General features: G+C 36.4%; 2 pseudogenes; both read left to right on the forward strand.

Annotated features, from left to right (window-relative positions):
- Window positions 1-7,769: 7,769 nt before the first annotated feature.
- On the forward strand, window positions 7,770-8,715 carry LOC147827809 (putative olfactory receptor 10D4; annotated as a pseudogene).
- A 6,574-nt stretch (window positions 8,716-15,289) lies between these two features.
- On the forward strand, window positions 15,290-17,888 carry LOC101725158 (olfactory receptor 10D3-like; annotated as a pseudogene).
- Window positions 17,889-22,386: the final 4,498 nt, after the last annotated feature.

Genomic DNA, 22,386 nt, shown 5'->3' on the forward strand with positions numbered 1-22,386 from the left:
TGGGCCTTTTCTTTAATTTTTCTGAGAAGATTGGCTAAGTGTTTGTCAATTTTGTTTATTCTTTCAAAGAACCAACTCTTGGTTTCATTAATTTTTTGCATCATTGTCTTAGTCTCCATTGCATTGATTTCTCCTCTGATCTTTATAATTTCCTCCCTTGTATGAGCTTTGGGGTTGTCCTGCTCTTGTTTTGCTAGAAGCTTGAGGTTCAGCATCAGGTTGTTTAGTTGGGCTTACTCTGTTGTCCTAATATGAGTATTCACTGCTATAAATTTCCCTTGTAAGACTGCTTTCATTGTGTCCCATAGATTCCAATATGTTGTATTGTCATTGTCATTTAATTGAAGGAACTGTCTGATTTCTTCTTGAATTTCCTCTGTGACCCATTGGTTATTCAGAAGTGTGTTGTTCAATTTACATGTGCTTATGAAATTTTTGCAGTTTCTTGTGCTATGGATCTCCAATTTCATCGCACTATGGTCTGATAATATACAGGGGATAACTTCAATTCTTCTGCACTTACTTAAACATGTTCTATGTGTGAGTATGTGGTCTATTTTTGAGAATGACCCATGTGCAGCTGAGAAGAATGTGTATTCTGATTTTGTGGGGTGGAAGACTCTGTAAACATCTGTTAAGTTCATTTGTTCAAGAGTTCGATTGAGTTCTAGTATTTCATTACTTATTTTTAGTCTAGTTGATCTATCTATTTGTGACAGTGGGGTGTTGAGGTCCCCCACTACAATTGTATTAGTGCATATATGACTTTTCTTGTCTGTTAGTACTTATTTTATATAGTTGGATGCACTAGTATTTGGTGGATATATATTTATGATTGTCATCTCTTCCTCTTGGAATAGTCCCTTTACATGGATGTAGTGTCTTTCTTTTTCTCTCTTAATTAGTGTTGGTTTGAAATCCATTTGATCTGCAAATAGGATAGCTACTCCTGCTTTTTTTCAGGTTCCTGTCCCATGAGGTGTTGTTTTCCACCCTTTAACTTTCAGTTTATGAGTTTCTTTTTGATTTAAGTGTGTTTCTTACATGAAGCGTATTGTTGGATCTTCCTTCTTGTCCCATTCTGCCAGTCTATTTCTTTTGATTGGTGAGTTGAGACCATTAACATTGATGGTTATAATTAATATGTATTGACTTATCATTGTCATGACTTTTTCTTTTTGTTGGATTCTCCTCCTTTGCATTTAATTTCTTGTCATGCCTGATGGATTCATTCTGCTGGGCTTCCTGGGGTCATGATTCTCATTGTCTTTTCCCAGGATATTGTCTAAAATTCTTTTGAGTGCTGGTTTGGTATTCATGAAGTTCCTCAGATGCTCTTTGTCATGAAAGTATCCCATTTCTCCATCAATTTGGAAAGATAGCTTTGCAGGGTACATCAATCTGGGTTGGGGGTTGTTTTCCTTTAGGGCTTTAAATACATCACTCCAATCTCTTCTTGCCTTGAGGGTTTACATTGAAAAATCTGCTGTGATTCTGATGGGCTTTCCTTTTTATATGATTTGTTTCTTTTCTCTCATGCTTGTAGAATTTTATTCTTCTGTTGGGTTTCTGGAATCTTAACTATTATATGCCTATGTGTAGATTTTTTATGATCAAGGCTAGTTGGAGTCCTATATACCTCGATTATTTCTATGTCAAGTTCTTTTCCTCTGCTTGGGAAGCTTTCTGCCATCACCTCTGTGAACAGTTTTTTTAATGTCATTTGCACTCTCTCCTGTTTGTTCATTGACCCCAATCAGTCTTATGTTATCCTCCTTTGTATCATCTAGCAGCTGCTGGATTGATTTCTTGTGGTCCCATACTATTTTAAAGAAATGTGTCTTTTCCTGGTCACTAATTGCAATCTTATCTTCTATATCTGAAATTCTGTCCTCACATTGCCTCATTCTGCTGCTTAAACTTACAGCGGAGTTTTTAATCTCATGGAACTGTGTTTGTATCTTTTTGTGGATTCCATTTGTTGCCTATGTTGGGATTGCATCATGTTCCTCAGCTCCTCAATTTTTTTATCTGAGTCTTGTCTAGATTTATTAATCATGTCTTGCACTATGGGCACAATCTCTGCTGTTATGTGAGAAATTATTTCCGATTTCATTTTCTCCAGATCCTCTTTTGTTGCCAGTTCAGGGAGTCCAGGTGGTTGAGTATCAGAGTGTTCCATCTTGTTTCCCTCTGGGGTTGCTATAGGTGATCTGGAAGTCTGGTTTTGAGACTTGTTTACGTGTCTTCTTATTTCAACAGGGGGAGGAAGGTGCTGCTGGTGCCGGCATGGCTCACCTCCTCTGTGCTGCCGGTGGTCGTACAGCAGCCCAGACGCCTCTTCCCCTGCATTGCGGGTGGTGGTATGGTGGCACAGAAGACTCCTTCTCTGTTCTGGGGGTGTTGGTATGGCAGCCCAGAAGCCTCCTCCTCTGCACTGGTGGTGGCTCACCTCCTCTGCACTGAAGTTGGTGGTAAGGCTGCTCAGAATCCTCCTCCTCTGCATTGCGGGGGGGTGGTGTGGTATGACAGCCTGGAAGCCTCCTCCTTTGTGCTGAGGGTGGCTCACATCCTTGATGCTGAGGTCTGTCATAAGGCGGCCTGGAATCCTCCTTCTCTGCACTGGGGGTGATGGTATGGCAGCCCAGAAGCCTCTTCCTCTGCACTTGGGGTGACTCACCTCCTCTACACTGGGGGGGGTGGTACGGCAGCAAAAAAGCCTCCTCCTCTGTGCTGGAAGCAGCTTAACTCCTCTGCCTACCTCTTATAATTTAAACCTCTTTCCAACTGTTAGTTAACTCAGAAATGGTCACTTGAGAAAGTCAACTACACACAACATAACCACATTCATAAAATATTTTATAAATACAGGATAACAAGGAAAGGAAAACACTAATGATGAGCCTCTGCAGGCAACATTTCAGTTCAGTGCCTCAGGGTTGATAATACAAGAAGAAATCCAAGAGAATAGATGAAAAGATGGTCTAAGGTGATGAAAAATTAGCTGAGGTTTATTATTTTTTATGTGAAAGGCAAATGTCAATTCATGTCTTTTCTTTTTCTTAAATTATCCCTTTTTGAAACAGTAGTATCCAGGGATAGTGGTGCACATCTGTAATCCTAGCACTTTGGGAGGCAGGAGAATGACAAATTTCAGACCATCTTGGATTATTTAGTGACTTGGTGAAACCTTGATGCAAATAAAAAGTCTGGGTGGGAGTTCAGTGTGAATGACCTAGGTTCAATCCTGAGTACTGCAGGAAAAAGAAGTGAAAAGCACAGAAAAGAAAGAAAAGCAAGAACATTACTGATAACTCTCAGAGCACAGCAATGACACAAACAAGTATTTACAAATTGAGGGTGTCTTAATAATGAGAATGAGTCATTTTTCCAGTTTTTTGTTTTATTTTTTAGTATATATATATATATATAACATAATATTTACATTTTTGTGAGAAGTTGGTACATGTACTTTTTGTCATCTGCTTTCCAAATAATGATACTTATTTATAATCACAGTCTTCTTTCTCAATAATTAATCAGTACAATTTCTTCTATCACTTTTTTTTGTGACTACTAAATTGAAGGCACAGAAAACACAGAGCTTTGAGACAAGATTTATATTCCAGAGCTACAATAGTAAATAGTAAATTTTAGGGTGCTGTGAAGGACATATATATGTAAGATGTTGACACAAGTACCCTGATTTAAGGGAAACTAGAAGTTGTTTATTCTGAGTGAAATATAAGTGACTATGCTAAAAAACATAGATTAAAGGAACCCTGAATAACATGTTCTTCCTGGAAAGGCTGACATGAATTTTTGCAGCCAATGAACAAAGAAATTCATAGATCAATACATTTAATAAATACATAGATGTGAGCATTAAGTGAGCAAACTGCACAGATCAAAGATGTAGTCTGTATATTTTTCATATGCTGTTTTATAGCTTTCTTAGCTTTAGGGTTGGCAGAAGCTAGAAGTCATCTAAGCTTAGAAATACATTCTAAGAATTTTACCTTATAGTCATGAGGACTTACAGCAGATACATAAGTTAATAATAATGACTGTTAACATGACCGACATAGGCCAAGAGAATTTTGGCTCTACTACATTCCATTGTCCACAATCACAACATTCTGTTCAGCTGTGATCGAAACACTGGGGAATCTTTAATATAATTGTTGCTTCTTCAGAGAACTTCAGTTCACAGAGGGCTTATAAAGTACATGTCAAATAGGCCCATTATGGTTTAGGTACTGGTATGACTCACCCTTTAAAGTAGTGAAAGTTACACATGCACATACCTAAGTCATGTTCCAAACATGTAACTTACAATAATTTACATGTAGATTAAAATAAAGTTCATTATATTTCATGTATTCAAGTTCACAGAGTTTCAGTTTCCAATGCCAAATGGTATTGCATTTTCAATCTTTTAATTCTTCTAACAAGAGAAAAATTAGGTTGACCACAAGAGACCAGATTAAAGCATTTTACATTTCTTTTTATCTCTTAATAATGTCAGTAACTCCAATGCCCAGAGTATGAACGAACACGTATTGACCAACCACTACCCAACCAGTCATGTCTGTGGTTTCAAACAATTTCAAAGGTTTCAGTTCATAGTCAGTTGGCTCTGTTGGCTTTGAGCCTATAGTGAGATAGAACACTGTGTTGGGGAGCACTTGGCCACTTCATGGTGGCCAGGGTCCAGGGTTACAATGTCCCCTTCAAGGACCCCCACCAAAAGACCTTACTTCCGTCCATTAGGTAACACTTCCTCAAGTTCTAACAACTCCCAGTAGTGCCACTGGCTGGGACCCATACTTTATCAAGTGGCCCTTTGAGGGGCATTTCAGATCTACACTACAGCATTTGTTTATCTTCATGTTGGCTTGTTTTCTTAACATAAAATTTAAAAGTTGTTTATCTATTTTATATATGAGTCCTTGATAGTAGTATTTGCTGCAGGTAATGTCTCTTTCACGTTTTTTTTTTTTTTGGTTTTTACCTTTTAAATGATATTCTCATCATTAAAGTACTCAAAATTTCAGTATGTCCATTACAGTTATTTCTTTATCTACGTCAGGAAGATTTTCCCTTGTTTAACTTGCAAAACTGTATTCTTTTCCATACAGATATGAGTTTCTAGTATCTTTGGAATTGATTTTTGTTTTGTGTATGTTACCTGATGATTAATTTAATTTTTCCTTCTTGATCCAATACTTTAAGCCCAATTTAATGAAAAAAATTCCATAGATTTTCAAGACACCACTGAATTAAGCAAGTATCCATGTATATATAAACACTATGTTTTATGCTCTATTTTATTCCATTTATTTGTATTATTTGTGCCAATAGAATATTGTTTTAGTTACTACAAACATAATAATTAGAATTTTAAATTTATTTAACTTGAGTAACAAAAATAAAAATTACAAAGTAGTTTGTAGGCAATTGTTCACGAAAAGACATATTTGTAAACATATTAATAAGCAATGCTGATAAAATTGACTCTTGCAGATACTTCTGTTAAAAAAGTATTTGGGAAAATTATATCTTCAAGGCTATAGTATTAATTAATGTTATAACATTCTTACTTTGGTGAACTTATCTTTATAAAGTCTCAAAAATAGAGAAGTGTATGATAAAGGGTTCATCATATATGAAGCTCTGCTTCTGCAACTTTGCATTCTACTTACATTGCTCTTTTCTTTGGGCCCCTTTGTTCTACTCAGACTCTCAGTTCTTGTCATTTCTCCTGCTCAATCAAGGCAAGTAGGAGAACCATGGAAAAGAGGAGAATTCATACATGTGGCTGAGAACAGCATCTATTAGTAAGCCAGCACATCCAGAGGAAAACTTTAACAGGGGTATATATTTCCATTCTCTCATGAAAGAGTAAGGGAAATCAGGAAATAATCAGGAAGTGTCGTGATAGTTAAAAAAGTTTATGAAAAGCTAGTAATATGTATTTTAGAATATGTAATTGGAAGAAAATGTTTTGGTAATATGCATTTGAGCATTTACAATTAGAAGACAATATTTAGTTTACCCTCTCTAGGGAGAATGATTCACTCTTTTGTTTTGCTAAAAGTTAATCCTATAAGTTTTACTTGAAATCTTCTATGGTAGAAATTCACTGTTCTCCCAAATGACCATCTTTATGGTGAGGTGCAACCTGGTTTTAGACTTTTTTCCACTATCTGATGGCAAATTCTTTCTGGGAAATTGGTGTTCATGGAGGTAGAGTATTGAGTATTGAGTGTAAGAGTCTGGTAAGGAGGACTTTGGGAGTACATCTAAGGTAATTTGTGATATTTCTATTTCACTTTACCTGGAGCAAGCATGTGCCAAACACTTGTCATTTAACAATGTGAATTTTTTGACTGATAGAAACAGAAATGTTCAAATTGAAGAGAAGCTTACCTAATGATCTTGTAATTCTGCCAGAATATTTATATAATGCACTATTGAGATTCTGAAGAAAATAACCTTTTCCTGACCTAGGTATCTTGATATGCCTTTAAAATCATATGGACTCCATAAATAAATCTTAAATAAATTTTGAAATACTATATTTTCTTTAAAGTTCATTTTAATTCTACCTTCACTACTTTTGAAACTTTTAAAAACTATATTATAACTCTTACCTAAATGACTTCATTACATGTTTAATACCAAGTGCCAAGCATTGACTATAGTATTTTATCTTCATAACTTGTCATAATCCTCACAAAGACCTTATAGACAAACTATATTCATTTTTTCTTTTTAAGGCGATGAAGCTCAGAAAGATTCATTTGCTCATGGTGACAGAGTAGTACATGGCAGAGTCAGGTCAGGGTTCAGAATCAGTTTTAAATACCTCCAGAGTAAGTTCTTCAAGGGATGGAACTGTATATTATTGATCTTGATATTTATACCAGTCAGAAAAGAAATATATGTGCATTTTATTGATTTCCATGGCCTAAATCAATGTCTAAATAGACCTTGGGCAAGATGGGGTCCTTTGATTTCCTGTTTATATCTTTGCTAGGATGTCAGTCTTTTCAAACACCTGGAGGAGCCCTAGGCTTGCATGGGGCCTGGCTATGGGATTGAAGACAGCAACTTTATGAAGAGCCCCTGATTCTTTCACCTCAATTCTTGCATTGTATTCCACTTACTGAGATTTTTATCCATGGCATGACTTTTGGAAAAATTGAAATAATACAGGAAATGTTTCCAGAGCAACAATCTAAAAAGTAGTACAAATAGATTTATCCATTTTTTTCATTGAGCATATATGATCACAGTGGAAGAAAATTAGTTATAACTATCAGCAACATAGGGCTTATTAAAATAAAATAAAATGCAAATGCAAAAAAGGAGAAATCAGGGTTTCAGAAAATATAATTCTGCTTCCTCTTAGGATCATGTGGTACAGATATTCACTAATAGAATTCATGGGATTCACAACTTTTTGTGAGGAAATATACCAATTGGTTTGATAATAAACTAGATTTAAAATATGTACATAAAATTAGCAATAGGAGATTATTAATAAAATACTTTTTCATTTAGCATATGAAGAAACTGGGTTCAACTTTGACACATTTCTTAATTTATCTCAAAACCAGATTCATTAAAGGCCCTTTTCCCTCATTTTCCTTCTTTTGGATAGAGCCACTGATTGAAATAAAAGCTGCTTTGTCAGGAAGATATTCTCACTTCCTTTGGTCTTACAGCATAATATTGCTCTGCTTTTCAGGACCACGGGACACATGAACACTGGGAACTCCACCCCCGTGACAGAGTTTGTCCTGTTGGGAATTTCTAATACAGAAGGGCTGGAGACCATGCTATTTGTTCTCTTCCTGACCTTCTACATTTTCACTTTGCTGGGCAATCTTATCATCTTCCTCACCATTCTGGTTTCCTCCAACCTCCATATCCCCATGTATTTCTTCCTGGGAAACCTGTCCGTGTTTGACATATTTTTCCCTTCTGTGAATTCCCCCAAGATGATGGTCTTCCTAGTGGGGCAAAGCCGCACCATCTCTTACCAGGGTTGTGTTTCTCAGGTCTTCTTCTACCACTTCCTGGGCTGCACGGAGTGTTTCCTCTATACTGTGATGGCCTATGACCGTTTTGTGGCCATTTGTCACCCCATGAGATACATGGTCATCATGAGCCACAGGGTGTGTACTGGCCTGACAGTGGGCACTTGGCTGGGAGGCTGTGTCCATGGATGTATCCTCATATTCTTCATCTTCAGGTTATCCTATTGTGGCCCCAATGAGCTGGACAGCTTTTTCTGTGATATCCCTGTGGTGCTGCCCCTGGCTTGTGCAGACACTTCTCTAGCACAGATGGTGAGTTTCACCAACGTGGGTGTGGTTGCTCTCATGTGTTTTCTCCTTATCCTCATTTCTTATGTGCGCATTGTTGTCTCCATATCGAAAATCCGTTCTTCAGAAGGCAGGCACAAAGCCTTCTCCACCTGCAGTGCCCACCTGACCTCCATCTTCTTTTACTATGGGCCTGTGATTCTCATTTATCTTAGGTCTGCTTCCAGCCCTTGGCTAGATGCTGTAGTTCAGGTGTTAAATAATGTCATCACTCCTTGCCTGAATCCTTTGATTTATTCCTTGAGAAACAAAGATGTGAAATTAGCCCTGAGAAAGGTATTAGTTCAAATTGTCCACTCTCCTAGGGTATAAGGAATAGGAACACGCTCTCAAATTACTTGGAGAGGTGCTTCAGATCCACTCCTCCAGGAGTATAGCTGTCATATGCTGAGTTATGCAAATTTAATATCTCTTATTTTTTTGGCAGTTATAACAGTTATACCATAGAGAATTTTGGGCTGGCAACACAGATTTACACCTTCAAGGAGGGTGTTTCATATTAATCCAGCACTTTCTCATTTTTGAAATTTTCTAAAACAACATACTTCTTCTAGTCCACACAGTGTGTGCTTGCTGCAATTCTGTTTAGATTACCCATATGATAACATATGAAGTTTACTGTATGATAATAAGTTCTATTGTATGATAATGTGTGAAATTTCAAAGTAGGAATGTAGTTTGGTAAATATATCTTTAAATTGTTGACTGAAAGGGATCTTCCCCAAAGAATTAAAAGAATCATACCACAGTGATATATGTGCACCCATGTTCATAGCAGCACAGTTTGTGATAGCTAAAACTTGGAAACTGCCCAAGTGCCCATCAACTGGAGACTGAATAAAGAAATTTTTTTTTTTTTTATAAAATGGAGTACTGCTCAGCAATAAAAAATGAGAAATTAGAGACATTTACAGCTAAGTGGATGCACATTGAGGCAATACTCTTAAGTGAAATAAATAGGACACACATGTATAAATATGGAATAGTTTCTCTGGTGTGAGAAACTGAAAGTGTAAATAAGGACTAAAATGTATAATAGGTAATGTGAAATAGGAAGAAAAGGGGCAAAGGGGAAGGGGAAGTGGGAGGGGTAGGGGAAAGGAAAGAAGGGAATGGGATTAATATGAGAAAATGGAAAAATAGGAACAAAATCTTTGTAAATAGGGAGGAATGGAGGGGTTGAAGGGAGGGTTGGGCAAGGGTGAAATATAAGAACCAAGAGAGAATTATGTAAAGGTGCAAATTTCCAATGATGAATGTCATTATATTGTATACCTAAAATGTACCAATGATTAGAATGAATAATCGATAATGCAAAATAGGAAGAAAAGGTCCAAAGGGGTAGGGGTAGTGGGAGGGGCAGGGGAAAGGAAAGAAGGAAAAGGAAAAATGAAGAGAAATGGAAAAAATGGAAATAAAATCTTTGAAAATAGGGAGGGGTGGAGGGGGTGAAGGGAGGACTAGGAATGGGGAAAAAATAAGAACCAAGATACATCATGTAAAGGTACAAGTTCCCAGTGAGAAATGTAATTGTGTTGTATACCTAAAATGTACCAATAAAAGAATATAAGAAAAAAAAAAGAAAAATTTGGGATCCATGAAAAAAAAAAAACGACCTAGTTGAGAACCATGAAATATTCATCTTGGTAACAGCTGAATCAAGGAGCCATGAAGATGCACACCAGTGTCTTAGGAGATGCTGACTGTTTTTATGGCTGAAAGTGCAAGGAGGTGGTTAATTACATGAGATACTTGTCAAAAATTGTGAATGGTGTGGGAGAGTTTAAATTGCCTTGTAATAAGCAGATTGGTCAGTCCAGGGAAGAAAATGAGATTGCTACCAGTCCTGGGAAGACTGCTCAGAGCTCAAAAGCCAATACTAAACAGAGAACAGTTGGATGGAGGAAAATGTTTTATTCAAGTGCTGATTGCTGAGGTCATAGAAGGGGCTATCACTTCCCCCAAAGGCCATCTTCTGGATCTCATGTACCTGAAAATGGCTTTTTTTTTTTTGGTACTGGGGATTGAACTCGGGTCCTTGTGTTTGTGCAGCAGGCAGCAAAACCACTGAGCTAAATCCCGGCCCTGCAAATGGCTTTTATGGGGAAAAAAGTAGACCACGGGCAGGGAGGCTATATGCTGAGTGAGGTTTTTGTCATACAGGGCCTATTTTAAATTCTTCTGACAGAATATTCTTGAGATGACAAAAAACTTATAGCCTCACAATATCTACATTTTTAAGATAAACATTTATTTCCCTGCAAGTTAAACATTATTCCTCTTGAAAGAAAAACATTAGTAAATCATTTGTCCACATTTTGATGTTACCTGAATACAATCCCATGTTCCAGGCTCTGAAAAAATAAAGAAATTTGACTGATAAGGGGTCTTGGGAACAGTACTTATCTAGTTCATTGTCCTGCAATATTTTACTCCAGCAAATAGTTTCTTAGGCATTGCAATGTGGGATTTTAAAAATTTACAGCATGGATCAAGGGAAAATAAATAATGTTTCTGGGGGCAATTTGCTGGTGCAGCTTATCTAAAATAAAGTGCTGTAAGTCATAATTTCCTGGCCATGATTGTAGTTGAGGATGTTTGTACGCACTGTACGAAGGGTAGTGATTTCATTCCAGAGGTTGCTGTTCAACCCCAGCACACAAGGTTAGCCTGAACCTGGTGAGGCTTGGACAATAGCTTAGTTAGGAGTCCAGCTGTAAGTGTGCCTGGGATTTGGTTTAACAAGGCCTCCCTAAGCAAATGCTGTTCCACTTTAGATTTCTATTCTGACCATACTAAGCTTGTAATTTCTTTGAATTTAAATTTATTGTCCCATTAGAGAATCATACATTTTGGATTTGATTTCCTTTGGCTATCCTAAAATTCGGTGTTGGATTTCATTCCGCATGTGTCATGGATGAAGATGACCATTAATCTATTAGGAGAAAATATGAGCATGGATTTTGTAAATTTTCAGAGAAAAGAATTTTATGAAAAATGACTATCTTTTCTAGGTACTGTCTATCTCTTGATAATGTAATATATTTCTAATTAATTGAAGATATAATAGCGATATTTATATTTGGAATATTTTCACATTTAATCAAATTAATTCCATGATTGGAACCTATCTAATTAGACTCATTCACTTAAACACCCAGAATAAGAACTGACATTGAAAATCTGTTTATTATATGACAATATTAAGGATACTTTACCTGTGTTGACTAAGTTAATTACAGAATCCTACAAGGCAAATCCTATTATATTTTCCTTTCACTTTCAAAGTAACATAAAAAAGAGAAATGTTCACACTCAAGATATCTGAACCAGTAACTGAACCCTTAGCCTTACCTGTGGCATCCTAGTAATAAGAACTATAATACCATAAATTCTGTATAATGGTAGCTGTCTCTGTATCTTCCTTTATATGCATTGTTCATTATTGTAACTAATTTTTATACATTAACTGAGTCTAAATTGCATCTCTGTTAGCTAGATGTGATTAGTGTCCTTAATTATATATGAGAGAGCTGAGGCACAGGGAGGTTGAGTAACCGCATATAGACAATAGTGATGACATTGGGTATAAGTAGACAGCAGTCTGGTTAACGGTCACAGAAATGGGCAAGAATAGGAAAAGAATAACTTTAGCTTCTTTCTACCCCATGGCAGTTCCATGTATTCATTCAGTCATTGACTACAGGACTCACTTTAAACACTGTATCTAACCAGTTTCCAATGTATACAGTGCTTGCCAAATGACCCATATAAAGACAAAATTTAGAGCAACTATACAGGGCTGTTCATGGTATACTTTAAGCACCTTTATGCACTCATGTACCACTACAGTTTCTAACAACACCATATTGTCCTTCTTGGACAACTTTATTTCTCATATTTGAATGTTGCTGGATCCCTTGCACTAAGTATCACATTAGATGTCTGTTGGCGTGTTCCAATTTATTCACAAACTTAGCAGCTTAGAACAAAATGACTTATTGCCTTAGAGTGTGTCATATAGTCAAAGATATGGGGCAGCTTAGCTGGGTGGTCCTAGCTTGGGACCTCCCACGCATTGCTGTCACTCTGTCCCCCAGGGAGGCAGTCACCTGATGTAGGGTCTGCTGGCAAGGTGTCTCAGGGCGGTGCTGTTAGCAGGAGGCCTCAGTTCCTCATGCACTGCAGGGGCCTCTCTTTTAGTCACCTGTGTGTCCTCACATCACAGAGGATGCTGAACTCACGGTGAGTTTAAGCAGGATTCTGAAGAACCTTCCACTACAAGTCTGCAGAATTATGTGCCACCACTTCTGCTTTTCTTTTCTTGCAATTAGGAGTCAAAGTTCAGAACACAGTAGGAGAAAACTCATGCTCTTTCTTTTGAAGGGAGTATCATACAATTTATCAAGATGTTTTCAACTGCCACAGACAATTCCACTTTATTTAAAATTACTCTGATGGGAACACTTCTTTCTGTTTTGGGTTGTTTTAGATGCTAAAAACATAACCACAACTACTTGTATTTTCCCATGGTCTCCTTTGGGATTTTTCTATATTCCTCTCTGCCTTTGTAAGAATCACATATCTTGTAGGTGTTTGGCTTCTATCATTTTCCTAATACCTGCTCTGCACTTCACACTCTGTGACAATCCCTTTCTTCTATCAGCTTACAGTTTTTAATTAATTAATATAATTACTACATCATTATGAAATAGAAAATTTGAAACTTTTCATATCATCATTGTGGAATTTTGCATAATTCAAACTTTATTATTCAACATTTTAAACATTTTAAACACTAGGTTCTGGAACCTAGTCGAGTCAGAAAGCCAGTCACTAGGGTGACATCAAATATTTATTGGCAGTTTACTATTCATAAGAAACAGTACTAGCCAAGTAGGATATAGTACTGAACAAGATGTATATGATCTTTGCAGTTATGGAGTAAGACATATTGGAGAATACAGATATTGAAAAGATGGTCAACATATAATGGAAACAAACTTGGAACAAAATAGAAAATGGGACTGTGAAGGCAGATTTAAATTAAAATGCCAATGTCATGGGAAAAAAAGCCTCCTAGAAAATGACTAGAGACCCAGAGTGCTTGCATGAAGAGAAAACTCATGGATATTATTCTATTGTAGCTCTTATAATTCCAAACTTTGTTGCGTGAACACTCATATTGCTCACGAGTTCCACTGGGAATGACTTGAAATGGCTCTTTTAAAATTAATGACATAGGATCTTAAAAAAATGAATTCTGATGAAAATGATTGCAAAATACATCAAAATGGTTACTGTATCACAGTGATCCATTGGTGAACATTTTTGTTTTGTAGGAAAGGAGGGCTTTCTATTGACACTAACTCCACTGTAATGAATACATTATTTTTAAAAGAACAAATAATTTTAATGATAACTTACCTTTCAACATCTGAAGTCTGCCAAAAAATCTTTCATAATAGCTCCTCATTGCCTCTATGCACTTTGCCCAGAGCTTCTTACATTGTAGCTACTTTCCCAATTTACTCTAAACTTTCAAAATCCTGGTACTCCTTGAACCAGTGTCAGAGCTAATAGCAATTGTCTCTGGATAAGGACTGAAGAAAGCATTCCTTTATCTTCAGTAAAACTTTGCTTGATTTAGTTTATCAAAGAATGAACAAGTCACCGCTGTTTCTACAATGTTTGGACTCCTTTAAGTTTTGGCCTAATTTGTGTCAATGGTGGGGGGGGTGGTGGTGGTGGTGGTGGTGGTGGCGTGTGTGTGTGTGTGTGTGTGAGTGTGTGAGTGTGTGAAACAGAAACAGCTAGAAAGGGAGAGAGTTGAAAGGGTAGTAATTATGTATAATCTTTTGAATAATTAATAACTAGAATTATCTAGATGCAAAGCAAAATACCCAGCACTATAATTATTGAAAAAGATGTGATTGGGGTATATCACTAATTATATATTATGTCAATGTCCAACTGATTTTCACTTATTCAGTATTGCTTTTTATAGTGACTCATAAAAATTGAGATGATGAGCTGAAAGTAGACAATTAGAATATATATGAATAATATTTTACACAATTCACATATGTATTTTTTATCACCTCTTATAAATGAGCATGAGATTACTGTTCCTGTGAGGAAAATGTTCTAAAATCAGACCATGGTAATAGCTATACATCTCTTCAAATATATACTCTGTATATATTTACTTAGTTGGACACTTAAAAATGCTGAGTTTTATGGCCAATGAATTATATCTCAGTTGTACATTTAAAAAATGCTGAGCTTTAAGGCCTATGAATTATATCTCAATAAAACTGTTTAAATATTAATCACTGTCAATCAAAAAGGTAAGTTTTTATGATGCTTTCCTACCTACTTTTTGGGAACATAAAAACAGAAAAGTAAATAATATATATAATTCAGAATGCTTATTTCTAAACGGAACACATATTCATTCTCTTTAGTTATAATTGAGCATACATTTTAAAGGCAAACACCCTGAAATTTAAATGCAAGTTCTATGATTTTTAAGATGTCTTAGAACTTTGTTAGCCCTATTTTCATCTGTTAAAAGAAAAGAAACATCAAACAAAGATGCAAGGATGGTATAAAAAGGACTTCTATGGTTTGGTTAAAGAGCCCTGAGTAGTTTGATTCTCAGTAAGTAGTAATTACTAATTCAAAATTATGGAGAAGGGAGATTTTCTGCATTTTTTCAGGATCTAAGAAAAGCAATAATCATAGCAATATAGTTAAAGTTATTTAAATTTCATATAGTTATCATTACATGCCTTCTGTATTGGGTTGTGTTGTTCCAGGGCCTGGGTTGCAGTTCAAGATAATTAGTTGCGAGGCTGTTCTTCCATCTTTCAGGACTAACTACAGTGAGGATGTGGAAGCATACTGCAATAACTGACTTTCTCCTTATGGGAATCCCTCACACCACTGGGGTGGAGAATGCACTCTTTGTCCTCCTTCTGCCTGTCTACCCGCTCACATTGCTGGGAAACCTGCTCATTCTTCTGGCCATCCTCACCTCCTCCAGCCTCCACACCCCCATGTATTTCTTCCTGGGAATCTTGTCAGTATTTGACATATTTTTCTCCACAGTGAGTTCTCCCAAAATGATGGTCTACCTAATGGGGCAGACCCACAGCATCTCTTACCAGGGCTGTGACTCCCAGCTCTTCTTCTACCACTTCCTGGGTTGCAACCAGTGCTTTCTGTACACCATGATGGTCTATGACTGCTTTGCTGCCATCTGTCACCCTGTGCAGTACATGAGCCATCATGTGTGTGTCTGCATGACTCTGGGCACCTGGCTGGGGAGCTGCCTGCATGCATCTGTGCTCACGTTCCTTATCTTCAGGTTACCCTACTTTGGCCCCAGTGAGGTGCACAGTTTTTTCTGTAACATCCCCCTGGTGCTGCCCCTGGCCTGTGCAGACACCTCTCTAGCACAGATGGTGATTTCACTAATGTTAGGGTGGTTGCTCTCATGTGTTTTCTCCTTATCCTTACTTCGTACAATCGAATTGCTCTCTCCATATTGAAAATCCACTTCTCAGAAGGCAGGCGCAGAGCCTTCTCCACCTGTAGTGACCACCTGATCTCCATCCTGCTCTTCTATGGCCCAGTGGTCCTCATTTACCTGCGACCTGCCTCCAGCCCCTGGCTGGATTCTGTGGTTCAGGTGCTGAATAATATTGTGACCCCTTCCCTGAATCCCTTGATCTATTCCTTGAGAAACAAGGAGGTAAATTTGGCTCTGAGGAAGGCACTGAGCCAAGGGTTGCACATTTGTGGGAGTGAGCTTCATGTCATGGTCTTTCTTTGCCACTCTGCCTGCCATTCTTTGGGGTGCAAATTTTCTCTTGTATTTGGTATGGCCACTGAGTGGAGTTTCTGCCAAAATAGTGATTCTATAGTTTATAGTGAGATTAATGTCTGCATATTTATTCAATTATTTATTCTTTAAAATACTTACAATACTTACAATGTACCATACATTGTTCTATGCACTTACTGACTCTGACATGTGTAAATAACATAATATTCATTTGAAATAGATCATATGATTATCTCAGTATCCTCAGAAAATATTTACCAAGGTTAAGGCATGTGCAGTGTTACAGAGGTAGAAAGTTATTGAGCTAGGATGTGATCCCAAAGGCTTAACCTACTGTTAATGCTGCTTCTGTATTGTAAGAATTGTACAGTATATACTTACTTCTAAAAATTCTTTACAATTTGCATAGAACATTCTTCAGATTGCCAAAGTATCTATAGTACATTAAATTTCCTACATTGATTTCTATCGCTGAGTGAATATTTGGTGAATCACACAGATTTAAGCATGACATTAACGAACTGTCTTACATTTTAGAAGTCAGGTAATATTCATATATTTAACCAAAACATCTGAGCATAAATCTACTGTCAAGTGAACATCTTTCTTTATGAAGATTTTTGCACTCTAAAAGAAGAACTAGAGGTTGGCTTTTATTCAATCAAGGACTAAATTGGAATTCCAGAGTTTCAGGACTTTCTAAAATAATGTTTATCTCACATAAGTAGCTTTCAAAATGTTTGACCCTCAAAAAACTGAACAGAAATGACTCATTTTCCTTCTATGAAAACATAATTATTATGAAACTTTTAATTTTCTTCTTAAATCTATTTAGTGATTCAATTCAAACTGTGGTTTCTGACCTCCTGTTTAGTCTCATTTCATCTATGATTTATATCATCTATGTCAATGTCTATCTCTGTGTTATCTTTCTGTCTTGGTGTAGAGAATGGTATACACCTGTGATTGGATTTTGAATATATTTTCTGATTTTAAAAATGTACCAATGATTTTCAATCACCATAATATTTTAAATATGTTTACATGTGTGAAACAATTACTTCAGGGAATGTGTGCAATTTGATAATTTTTAATTTATCTACAGCTACGTATCATCACTGCTACAGTCAGTTTCAGAATATTTTTATCAAAACAAAAAGAATTCTTATATTTTGTAACTATTATCTGACTATACTTTTATCACCCTTGTTCTTAGACAAACACTAGTGTACTTTCTATACTTATAGACTTGCCTATTCTAGACATTTTGACAAAAAGGAATCATGTGTATGGTGTTTATGGCGGGATTCTTTGAAATAATATTTTCAAGAGTTATCTATATTGTATTTCTTCTTATGACTTAATAATATTTTATTTATGGAATACTACAATTTATTTATCATCAGTGATGGATAGTTTTTGGGTTATTTCTTTCTTTTCATTATTGTGAACACAGTCATCATTAACATCTGTATGTACAGTGTTTTTTGAACACTTATTTTCAGTTCTTTTGGGTATATATCTACTAGCAGAATTGCAGTATCATATTGTAATTCTTCATTGGACTTCTTTATGAAGCACTATTTTTAATTGTATCTGTGCCTTTTTACATTCTTATCATTACAGAAGTTGCAGTTTGACCATAACCTTGCCAATGCCTTTTACTTTTAAAAATTATTTTTATAGCATCCTAGTGGCTGTAATGTAGAATCTTATGATTGTTTTCATTTGAACTACCCTGTGACTAATGATGCTGGACATTATTTCACATGCTTCTTGGCCATCTGTGTATCTTCTTTGGAAAATAAATGTCTATTGAAATTTTTTGCTCATTTTTAATTGGACTTATTCTTTTGTTTTTGTAAATGTTTTGTAAATATTTTTTGGTTTATATAAATAGAGATATTTACATATTCCTAGATACGAGAATTATAAAATGTCTGATTTGCAAATATATTCTACTAGTCTGAAATTTTTTACCTTGCCAGTAATGCTTTTTATTCAAAAAAGTTTTGCATCTTGATTGTGCCTTGCTAATACATGTTTTCTTTTGTTACTTGTGGTTTTTGTGTGATATCTTGAAAACATTGTACAGAATTAGTCTTATATTTTATTCTGAGTTTTATAGTTTAGTTCTTACCTTATTTTTTTTCCCTAGCCCCCCCTTTATGCCCTCCACCCTTCCCTATTTACAAAGACTTTATTTCCATTTTTTCCATTTCTCAGCATTTTTGCTTTCCCCTCTTTCCTTTCCCCTGCCCCTCCCACTACCCCTACCCCTTTGGACCTTTTCTTCCTATTTTGCATTATCGATTATTCATTCTAATCATTGGTACATTTTAGGTATACAAGATAATGACATTCATCATTGGAAATTTGCACCTTTACATAATCTCTCTTGGTTCTTATTTTTCACCCTTGCCCAGCCCTCCCTTCAACCCCTCCATTCCTCCCTATTTACAAAGATTTTGTTCCTATATTTCCATTTTCTCATATTAATCCCATTCCCTTCTATCCTTTCCTCTAGCCCTCCCACTTCCTTCCCCTTTGCCCCTTTTCTTCCTATTTCACATTACCTATTATACATTTTAGTCCTTATTTACACTTTCAGTTTCTCACACCAGAGAAACTATTTGGAATTTATTCATCTGTGTCCTATTTATTTCACTTAAGAGTATTGCCTCAATGTGCATCCACTTAGCTATAAATGTCTCTAATTTCTCATTTTTTATGGCTGAGTAGTACTACATTTTATAAAAAAAACACATTTTCTTTATCCAGTCTCCAGTTGATGGGCATTTGGACTGTTTCCAAGTTTTAGCTATTACAAACTGTGCTGCTATGAACATGGGCACACATATATCACTGTGGTATGATTCTTTTAATTCTTTGGGGAAGATCTCCAGCAGTGGAATAGCAGGGTCAAATGGGACTTCCAGTCCTAGTTCTTTGAGGTATCTCCATACTGATTTCCACAGTGGTTGCATCAGTCTACACTCCCACCAGCAGTGGAGCAGGGTTCCTCTTTCCCCACAGCCCCACCAGCATTTGTTATTGGTTGATTTCATGATAGCAGCCATTCTTTCTGGAGTGAAGTGGAATCTCAGTGTTGTTTTCATTTGCATCTCTCGAATAAGCAGTGATGTTGAACATTTTTTCATGTATTTATTTGCTATTTCTACTTCTTTGTCTGAGAAATGTCTGTTCATTTCAGATGCCCATTTTTGGATTGGGTCTTTAAATTTGGGAGATCTGATCTTTTTAAATTCTTTATAGATTCGAGATAGTAGACCTTTGTCTGAGGAAGAGCAGGTGAAGATTTTTTCCCACATTGTGGGTTGTCTCTTCACACTGCTGGTGGTTTCTCTTGATGTGCAGAAGCCTTTTAATAAGAAGAGATCCCACTTGTTGATTGTTTGTGCTAGTTCACAGGCAACTGAGGTTTTGTTCATAAAATCTTTTCCTACACCGATGTCTTCAAGGGTTCTACCTAACCTCAGTTCCAACTGGTTCAGAGTTTCTATTTTAATATTTAGATCTTTCATCCATTTTGATTTTAGTTTAGTGCATGGTGAGAGATACAGGTCTAGTTTTAATCTTTGACAAGTTGAAACCCAATCTTTCCAGCACCATATATTAAAGAGGTTTTCTTTCCTCCAGTGAAGGTGTTTGGCTCCTTTATCAAAGATGAGATGGCTGAGTGTGTCTAGCATTGTTTCTGCATCTTCTAATCTGTTCCACTGATCCTCAGGTCTGTTTCTTTGCCAGTACCATGCTGTTTTTATTACAGTAGCTTTGAAGTAGAGTTGCAGGTTGGGGATTTTGATACCCCCTGCCATGTCTCTGTTACCTAGAATTGCTTTTGCTATTCTGGGTCTCTTCTTGTTCCAAATGAATTTTTGGATTGTTTTCTCAAGGTCCATGAAGTATGCTGCTGGGATCTCAATTGGTATTGCATTAAATCTATATAGCAGTTTTGGAAGTATGGCCATTTTCACTATATTAATCCTTCCTACCCAGGAGCAGGGGATGTCTGTCCATTTTCTGATATCATCTTCAATCTCTCTTTTCAGAGTGCCATAGTTTTCAGAGAAGAGGTCTTTGATTTCTTTCGTTAGGATGATTCCTAGGTATTTCAGTTTTTTGGATGCTATTGTGAAAGGAATTATTTGCCCTATTTCTCTCTCAGTGAGTCTGTCATTGGTGTAGAGGAAAGCTATTGATTTTTGTGTGTTGACCTTGTAACCAGCTACTTGACTGAATTTAGTTATTAAGTCTAGAAGGCTTTTGGTGGCATTCTTGGGGTGCTCTATATAGAGTATCATGTCATCTGCAAATAATGACAATTTGACTTCTTCATTTCCTACCTTTATTCCTTTTACTTCTTTCTCTTGTCTAATTGCTGTGGCTAATGTTTCCAGAACTATATTGAACAAGAATGGTGATAGTGGACATCCTTGTCTTGTTCCTGATTTGAGTGTGAAGGATTTCAGTTTTTGACCATTTAGTATGATATTGGCTGTTGGTTTTTCATAGATGGCTTCTATCAGTTTGAGGTAGAGACCATCTATTCCAATTTTTTGTAGGGTTTTTGTCATAAATGCATGTTGGATTTTGTCAAATGCTTTTTCTGCATCTATGGAGATAATCATATGGTTTTTGCCCTTGACTCTATTGATATTGTTTATTACATTGAGTGATTTTCATACACTGAACCATCCCTGCATCCCTGGGATGAATCCCACTTGATCAGGGTGTATGATCTTCTTGATGATCTTCTGCATTCTGTTTGCCATTTTCTTATTAAGGATTTGTGCATCTATGTTCATTAGTGAGATTGGCCTATAGTTTTCTTTTTCAGTTGGGTCTTTCTCTGCTTTGGGGATCAAGGTGATGCTTGCTTCCAGGAATGAATTTGGGAGTATTGCTTCCCTTTCAATTTCACTGAAGAGTTTAAACAGTAGTGGCAGCAGTTCCTCTCTAAATTTCTTGTAGAATTCAGCAGTGAAGCCATCAGGGCCCGGGATTTTCTTAGTTGATAAGTTATTAATTATGTTTCCAATTTCATTGGTTGATATTGGGTTGTTCAGAGTTTTTAGGTCTTCTTCGTTCAACTTTGGTAATTCATATGTATCTAGGAATCTGTCCATTTCTTCTGGGTTGTCCATCTTATTGGCGTATAGGTTCTGGAAGTAGGTATTGATGATCCTCTGGATTTCTGCTGAGTCTGTTGTCATTTCACCCTTTTCATTCCTAATTGCATGGATTTGGGCCTTTTCTTTCCTTTTTCTGACAAGGTTGGCTAAAGGTTTGTCAACTTTGTTGATTCTTTTGAAGAACCAACTCTTGGCTTCATTGATTTTTTTGTATCATTCTTTTAGTCTCCATTGCATTGATTTCTCCTCTGATCTTTATAACTTCCTCCCTTGTATGAGCTCTGGGGTTGTCCTGCTCTTCTTTTTCTAGAAGCTTGAGGTTCAGCATCAGGTTGTTTAATTGGGCTCATTCTGTTTTCCTAATATGCATATTCACTGCTATGAATTTTCCTCATGAGACTGCTTTCATTGTGTCCCATAGATTCCAATATGTTGTATTATCATTGTCATTTAATTGAAGGAACTGTCTGATTTCTTCTTTAATTTCCTCTGTGACCCATTGGTTATTCAGAAGTGTGTTGTTCAATTTCCACGTGTTCATGAAATTTTTGCAGTTTCTTTTGCTATGGATCTCCAATTTCGTCGCACTATGGTCTGATAATATAGAGGGGATAATTTCAATTCCTTTGCACTTACTTAAACATGTTCTATGTGTGAGTATGTGGTCTATTTTTGAGAATGACCCATGTGCAGCTGAGAAGAATGTGTATTCTGATTTTGTGGGGTGGAAGACTCTGTAAACATCTGTTAAGTTCATTTGTTCAGGAGTTCGATTGAGTTCTAGTATTTCATTACTTATTTTTAGTCTAGTTGGTCTATCTATTTGTGACAGTGGGGTGTTGAGGTCCCCCACTACAATTGTATTAGTGCATATATGACTTTTCATGTCCGTTAGTATTTGTTTTATATAGCTGGGCACACTAGTATTTGGTGCATAGATATTTATGATTGTCATCTCTTCCTCTTGGTTGTTCCCTTTACA

Source organism: Heterocephalus glaber, unplaced genomic scaffold (genome assembly GCF_053883595.1).
Source record: "Heterocephalus glaber isolate CG9 unplaced genomic scaffold, H.glaber_assembly_v1.0 deba00001431, whole genome shotgun sequence".
In the NCBI taxonomy this organism is placed as follows: Eukaryota; Metazoa; Chordata; class Mammalia; order Rodentia; family Bathyergidae; genus Heterocephalus; species Heterocephalus glaber.